Here is an 8,350-nt window from a genome sequence, read left to right as displayed (position 1 = left end):
ATGTAAAGAGGGTCATGGTGCACCAAAAATATACACTTAGGAAGGACTATGCACATGGTATTAAAAAACAAGGCAAAGTGAATTGGAAAATTTTCTATAGCACTACTAATGCTATATCATTTTACAATGACAATGGATCAAGCGTTGCAATATGTTAAAAAGCACACAATCTAGTTACAATAATCACAAATTAGGCTAACAAAAATTTAATTGTATGTAGCAGGTTGTTGTAACTTTTCAAAGGCCATGTTGCAGCAGATCTCTAACTTTGTGCAGCATAATAATAAGCTCATGAATATTTAATTAAAAATTATAATCAACAAAGAGTGTAATTAGGAACTAGTTTTATTATTATTATATGACATTTACCTACAGAAGACCATAGGTACAAGTAAATTGACTTTTACCTATAGTTAGAGATTATAGGTATAAATTAATATTTTTTACCTACACATTTGAAATAGTAGGTGTTACCTATAGTGATAGTTAAATTTGGCTGTAGGTAAAGCCTATAGTGACAGACTATTAGTTGTCACTGTATACCCCTCAAAGTTGATGCAAAAATGTCTGTAGAACAAAGTCCTTTATACATCTACCTACGGATTTTGGACTTCTAGTGATAGATTTCGACTGTAGGTAAAAGTGATTTTCCTTGTAGTAATAATAATAATTTTATTCGCCAATTATTTTCAATCACAATGGTGAGGGCTCATTCTTCTTTCGTGACTTTGCCTCTCGTCATCAACCTAAAAGACCATTGTCACACCCCCATTTGTCTTTGCCACAACATCCTTACGTGGTCAAAATTTTCGATGATTCTAGCAATATTATGTGTTGACATTGTTCGATTATGTGATGTTACATGTTTTACCTTTTCGGATATGGAAGAGATTGAAAGAAATGATAATTTTTTTAATTGTTTACTTTTTAAAAATAAAATAAAGATAGTATGACGATTTTTAGTCGTCACTATTTAAAGTTAATTGTTTTAAAATGTTTAATATCATTTTTTATTCATCATGTTTCATAATTTTTTTATTTTGGTACGTTAAATTTTAAATGTTTCATTATATATGATTTTTTATGTTTTTGAAATGTATCATTATGATTCTTTTTTAAAATTTAAAGTTAACAAATCACTAATGTTTCTAATGAAATATTGATAAAATGACTAAATGATATATTTCAAAAACCTAATATACCAAAAATAACATTAAGTCAACATTTAAACTATTTTGAAGCTATTCTAATTTATTCAAAACTTAATTTACTTTTAGCAACCAAGGATGGCTCACAATGAGTTTTTTACACTAGCTTCCCTCACTGTTCATAATCAGTAGCCAACCATATTGCAGCCATCGTGAAATGCTTAACATACATATGAAATAATTTATAAATATAATAATTTACAAGTAATTGTATACGTGAAGACAATTATTCATTATGGCATGGAAGTGGAAAAAATATAAAGAACACAATTTTGTTGCAGACATTTGAAACGGATATAGCAGAGGAAGGTCACATTTTTTTCGAAACCAACAAAGGTTAATTGAGTGTATATTGCTGTTGTTGACCAATTTTGGTGCTTGTGCAATGTGGTGCAGAAAAAAATTGCTTTACAGTACACAAGTATTTGAATTTTGAATTTGGAGCGTGAATTGTTTCTCCCGATCTGCTAAGCCTGTAAAAGGGGAGATCATTTGCATCAAAATTATGCTTGAACACTGTGTTCCCAAAGTGGTATCATAAACGGATACAGATGTTTACCTCCTCTTCCACTTCTTTCTTCTTCTGCTACCTCTTCTCTTCATTCTATTAGATTCTTCATGCATTTTCATTTTCATCTAAAGAGAAGGAAGTATGAAATTGCTTTGCTGAAGGGATAATTCGAACTCAAAGATACAGAAATTGTGGGAGAGAAGAAAACTCAAGGAGCTAGGTTACTAACGTAGTGGCAACCAAGCTGAGATCTCTCTAGCTATCTCTGCCTCCCATTTTTCTTTGCTCTGCTTCTTTTTCATGGCTTTTCGTAGCTTACAGATCCCAATCTACATCAATGTCTTCTAGAAAACCTGATAACCCTCACTCCGGCGATGGTGTCAATCCCTGGTTTCCCTCTTTTCTCTTTCTTCATTTCCTCCTTTAAGTTTCACTTCTCATTTTCTGACTTCTGCTTGCAGATTCAAATAGAGCATAAATATAATCAACCTTTTTATGTACAAGTCTGTTATACTTATTGCGGTTCCACAGGTGAATATTTATCTCTTATGGTTATGGGCATACATATGATTGTGAAAAATTACCTGCATTATATATATATATATATATATATATATATATATATATATATATTAACATAACAGTTGATGGATAAAATTTCTAATTTTCTGTGGATGTACATCCTTCATATCATTTAATATATAATTTTATTGAAGGTATTTGGCTCGCATCCCTTGTTCTTTAGGAAGGTTTTGTTACAAGAAGGGCACCCAATCGTTGCTGCTGCAATGCTGTCTGTTGAGGAAGCTTTGAAAATTGTAAGAACTGCTCAAAGAATTTTTTCCTTCAAATACCTCTTATATTTTCAGTAATAAACATATTTGCTTTAAAAAAAGTAGTTTTGGACGAACATTTTCACGATTATTTGTTGATATTTGAGTCATTGAGAAACAAAGAAAACTTTACTAGACTAGAGGAGCCTTTCTCTCATATTTTTAGTTTCATTTTGTGGATCAATGGCTCAAATAATGGGTTTGACATCTACTTTAGTCCTCAAGGTAGCTTTTTATGAAATTTTACAAAAACACACAAAAAAAACAATTATATACAACATACATATCCTTCCTATTATTTACACAAACATACAATTTTACTATTCCTAGTGTAAGTTTGGATCCTGAATTTATACTATGATTTTGACAAAAAATTGCAAAAGAACATTGAAAATTGGGGTCCTTCCAATCCAAATTCTCGATGTGGTTTTTTTTAAGAAAAACATAATTTTTTTAAAAGAAAAAATAATAAAAAATAAAATTAATTCAAAATAATAAAATTAGATAATATATTAAAGATGATATAAATTGAGAATATCTCTAAAATCAGTCTAGTTAAAGAAAAATAGTTAAAACACTTTTGTTAAAGAATTTTTTTGTAATTTATATATATATAGTAAAATAAATACATTGATAACATAAATAGTAAACAAAAAAAGAAAATTAAATTTCTTGATTAGAACTTTCAAGACGATAAATACACTTATTTTTTGAATGACCTATTAGTCTGTAGATTGAGCAACATTTTGGTTGATCTGTTTCTCTCTCATCCATTTGTCTGTATTCTTGTTGATTTCAGTCGACTTTTTTTTTCCTCATGAATAGATTAGTATATAATTGTGGTCCTTCATATGGTGGTCAATAATTATGATGACACATGTTTGCTAATGGGACTTTGTACACACTTGACACGTAGTCCAATGTGTACACTGGATGCAGATATTACTAGTCATCTATATTGATGTGCTTGCAACAATGACATGTGCATATGATGTGTAACTTTTGAGGCTTCCTATAATCACATGTTCTTTGATCCAGTCTCAGTGAATTTTCCCATGCCAACACCTTTCTCTCGAATTCACTATTTCCTCAACTTGAAACTCAAATATTTAGTGGTCATATTGTTGAACGAAGTGAGTGTTAGACTTAGTTTCTTCTTCATTGATGAACTTGGTTGCAATGAGTGTATAAATTTATCTGGAGGCAATTATTGCATCAACTTAATTCTCACGATCAACAAAATATTTGTTCAACTTCTCATACGTGGCTTTGACCAAGGCAGTGATTGGAAATTTTCTCATTTTTTTAGAATCGAGTTCAGTGACTCATTTCTCATTTTTTTAGAACCGAGTTTAGTGACTCTGCCAAATTAGTGGTCATGTGTCCTCACCGCTTTCCATCACCCCATGCCTAAGTCCATTTCTCCCTTAGAATTTGATCAAGCCAGGCAGTGTAATGCAGGTTGTCTTCTAGTAATAGGTAGTAATGACGAAAAAACTTTGGTTGGGTCATGGCATATCCTATTGTTTGAAAAAAAATGTAAATCTAATTGTTAATATAATTTTAAATAATAAATTAATATAAATTAAAATTTTAAAAAATATCTTATCCATACTTAAGACCATTTACCTTTCGTCCTGACTTGTAAATTATGTTTTTGTAATTTTGTTGAAAGTTTCGAAAGTAGAACATATGCGATGACTTGATTGTTGTCCATCCACTATCTGGTCGTTTGTATGCGCTTTTGATTGACTCATGCCTATCGGATATTAGGCATATACCATGTTGTGGTGTGACATGCATTCTCAAGTTTTGCAAAAAAAAAAAAAATGTGTCAACCATCTGTTGTCTCACCATCAACAATGACAAATACTAATAGAAATTTATTGTTTGCCTCATCTTATGTAATTGCAATTAAGAACGTCCCTTTGTATGGTCCATAAAGCCATGTTCCAGTGATTTGTATCATGGGTTTACAGAATGCAAATGCATCAATGCATGTCTTGAATGACCAAAAAAGTTGATGAAATATCACCTAGTGCAGGTTTTGGTTGAATTCTGACAATTGTGCCAAAGACGAATAGTTGCAATACTTGTAGATATTTGGGAAGTATATTGTATGACTCTTCCTAATTATCACATACCTTCTCGAGAACCCATTGTTTAGCTAGCCATGCTTTTCCATATGTAATGGTGTAGCCGAATTTTTGTCTAATAAATGCGATGAATGTTTGAACGGTCAGTTGTTCATTTTCTTCAGCCATTGCAAGGATATTTTTGCCTGAGTTTGGAATTCATCTTACTATAATCTTGTGAAATAGTGACCATGACACATGTGTGAGGCCCTTCAATCATTCTAATTTCCCAAAGTTTTAAATTTTTGCGTTATGAAGCTCTAAGTTTCCATTGGCAACCCTTATCTCGACAAGACACTCATGCATCCTTCGCACACCTCTTGTGTTTGAATGTGACATGGTTTTTAATGTGCCACATTTTTACTATGTGTTTGAGGTCCTCCAACTGAAAGAATCGCTGGCCAACATATAGCTCGCCATCCTGTGATTCGGATTGTTGTGGTAGGTCCAAAAAATAACTATAGTTAGGGTTTTCAGCCACTTGGTTGTCACCAACATCAACACAATTTGGATATGGATGATAGACATTTTCATTTGTTGATTGAAAAAGAAATTGGATGTTATTATCGTTGTTGTCATTGATGTTGTTGTCATCATTCTCACTGCACTTGTTGAGCGATGGAGACTAGAGACTTATACTTTTCTTCTTCCTGTTAGGGGAATGCATAATTACAATGAAGGATGTAGCACTACAATTACACGCAACTGACGAAGCCTGTGGAAATGATTAAAGTTGTTCTATTATTATTGCTCACTGCACAGACCTTTATCGCATCTCGAGGCCATGTGTTACTCAGCCTCGAATGCCAATTACCAATGCATGTGACCGCATAATTAATGTTTGCATGCAACCAAGAGAAGAAAAAAAAACCTATGATTTTTACCATTAAAACAATGTTTAAGTGACCACGTTATGCGATTTAAGTTCTACATTCTCAAGTGTAATTGTGCATTCCCTAATAGGAAGATGAAAAGTGTGAGTTTCTGGTCTCCATCGCTCAACAAATGCGGTGACTAGATGACCAATTTTGAAGTGTCACAATTTGGCAACATCAACAAAGCTAGTATAACTTAACAACAACTCAATTAAAGGATGAGGAGGGGACACAAAATTACAATAAGAAATGATTATTGGTTGTTGTCCCTGTAAATTCGAAGTTACATTTTTTTAATTGCCACGACAATAAAAATTGTATTATGAAATAAAAGGTTATAATGTAATTTAATTTGTATTTACCATGTTTTTTATCTTTGAAGATTGATGACAGTCTTGTTTCCGTAATAATTTTGTTGGCTCCATTATCCCTTTACACATTGAAAGTTGTTAACAATTTTTTTCCGTCATTCTAAATAAGCTGATGTAGAGTATTTATAGGCATCAAGAAGTGTTATATGCATGAAGAAGTGTCAGTGCAATGGGTGCAAAATACTGTACAAACATTATGTAGAATATTGTGCAAATACTATGCAAAGTACTATGCAAACACCGTGTGCATCAAGAATCCTACATAGACATTGTTCAAACACTGTGCACGTCAAGAATCCTATAGAGACATTGTTCAAACACTGTGAACGTAAGGAATCCTGCAAAGACACTACGTGTTAGGATCCCTGCAGAGACACTGTTCAAACACTGTGCGCGTTAGGAATCCTATAGATACTATGCATGATGAGAATCCTGAAATTGGCCAAATACAGGCTAAAGGCCCAAGTGGAGAAGGATGAAGGCCCAGAGGCAGAGACACTATCAAGACTATTAATTGTTGCTGAAGGCCCATATTAATTTGAAGGCCCAAGTTAAATATGTTTTTTAGTTATAATTTTTATTTATTGTAATTTTGGACCAAACTATTTAGAAGGCCCATGTCTATTTTTATCTTTTTGTTCAGATACACTATAAGTATTGGTTTTTGTTTTGAATAAGAAAACTTTTGGCATTTGATAAAATTTGGTGAGAGTTTCTCTCTGAGTTCCTTGTTGAACCAATCTTAGACTTATCAAGGTAATCCTTGTGGCGTCTACCCTGACATATCTTCCTTCACCGGAAGTTGCGTCATCCAAACCTCCGTAGCCTGTATCAAACGATCCGCTCCTACTCAGGTTCACATCATCTGGTATCAGAGCTTCGGCTCTTGATACAAGTTCTATCCTATCCTATTATTTTTCTTTGTAATTTGTCCAGGTTCGTGTTTTGTCCTTGTTCTGTTAATTGTTTTCTTGTTTGCATCTTGTTGCGTTCTTGTTTGTGTCTTTGTTTCGTTCTTGTTCTTGTTCTTGTCACGTTTTGTTCTTGTTTCTTGTGTCTTTCAGACTTTGTGTAAAAAAAATCTGTTTGAGTTTTATTTCAAGTTAAAAAAAAAGTTGCAGAAATTTCAAAAAAAAAAGAAGAAAACAAGAAAAAAAAAGAAAAGAAAAGAAAGTGTGGTGTTTGATCTTTGAACACGAAATTGAGTAAGTTAGAGGCTTTTTTTGGCAGAAAATCGTGTACCAAATCCCCTTATCTAGATTCTCCTTTGAATTCTGAGCGTTTTGATATATAGTGGGCCTCAAACGGACAACCGTAGCAATAGTTATGAGCATTTGAAGTTTACTGGTCATATCTGTTATCCTATCTAATATCTTATCTATTATCCTATCTAATATCTTATCTGTTATCCTATCTAATATCTTATCTGTTATCCTAGCTAATATCCTATCTAATATCTTATTTGTTATCATATTTGTTACCCAAATTGAAGCTAATCTGTTATCCAAATCCAATCTAATATATTATTATCCAAGTCAAGTCCAAGTTGTTATCCCAAATCAAATCTGTCTGTGATCATTATATTGTCTTTCCTTTTATTTTATATTACCTTGTTTGTCTAATTTGGTCCATCCAAGAACTTAAGAGGAAACACGAGTGGTAAAAGGCAAGAGTGAAAACATCACACAAAAGCCTATATTGAGAACATCAAACACGAGTGAACTACCATCAAAGAGAGAAACACGTGAGTAGAGTGTGGTGAGGTTCGGAATTTTTTTTTAAATTACTGCAAAATTCTTTGTTCCTTAATCATGGCAGGAGCTTGTGACAATGGTGGTGTATATCATCAACTGGACGAATTTCAGCGCTTGTTACTGGACGCGATGACTACACAAATGCAACGTTTGTTGAACCGTAATAATGAAGTGCTCTACAGGCGAATAGAACGACTAGAGCACCAAATGAATCCAAATGCTGGGAGACCTTATGGTGGCAACAGAAGGGTCAATGATGGATCGAACCGAATAGAGGGGCAAGACAGAATTGAGGGAGTAAAACTCAATGTATCCTCTTTTAAAGGCAGGAGTGACCCAGATGCCTACATTGACTAGGAGATGAAGATTCAGCATGCATTCTCATACAATGATTATCCTGAAGAGCAGAAGGTGAAGTTAGCAACAACTACATTCTCATACTATGTCCTTGTTTGGTGGAAGAAAAATCAAAGAGAGATGAAGAGAGAAGAAGGGCGGGAGATAGATACATGGACTGAGATGAGAAGGGTTATGCGAAAGAGGTATGTTCCAACTAGCTATAGTAGAACCATGCGACAAAAACTCCAGAGGTTATCCCAAGGAATTTTGACTGTTGAGGACAAAGAGATGGAGATGGCACTAGTGAGGGCCAACATTGAAGAG

General features: G+C 33.3%; 1 long non-coding RNA gene across 3 annotated transcripts; it reads left to right on the top strand.

The window, feature by feature from the left end:
* Positions 1-1,610: 1,610 nt before the first annotated feature.
* LOC102661581 (uncharacterized) lies at positions 1,611-6,469 on the top strand. Of its 3 annotated transcripts, none has more exons than XR_005892264.1 (4): positions 1,611-2,109; positions 2,181-2,250; positions 2,436-2,537; positions 6,063-6,469. It is a non-coding gene; the product is annotated as an uncharacterized lncRNA (long non-coding RNA). The 3 variants fall into 3 exon arrangements; XR_001389209.3 differs by lacking the exon at positions 6,063-6,469 and adding an exon at positions 5,345-6,056; XR_005892263.1 differs by lacking the exon at positions 6,063-6,469 and having other exon boundaries at positions 1,613-2,109; positions 2,436-5,337.
* The last annotated feature ends 1,881 nt before the right edge of the window (positions 6,470-8,350 follow it).

The sequence above is a fragment of the Glycine max genome, chromosome 7 (genome assembly GCF_000004515.6).
Source record: "Glycine max cultivar Williams 82 chromosome 7, Glycine_max_v4.0, whole genome shotgun sequence".
Lineage (NCBI taxonomy): Eukaryota > Viridiplantae > Streptophyta > Magnoliopsida > Fabales > Fabaceae > Glycine > Glycine max.
The sequence above is the reverse complement of the archived record's forward strand: the minus strand, read 5'-3'. Positions and strand labels throughout refer to the sequence as shown.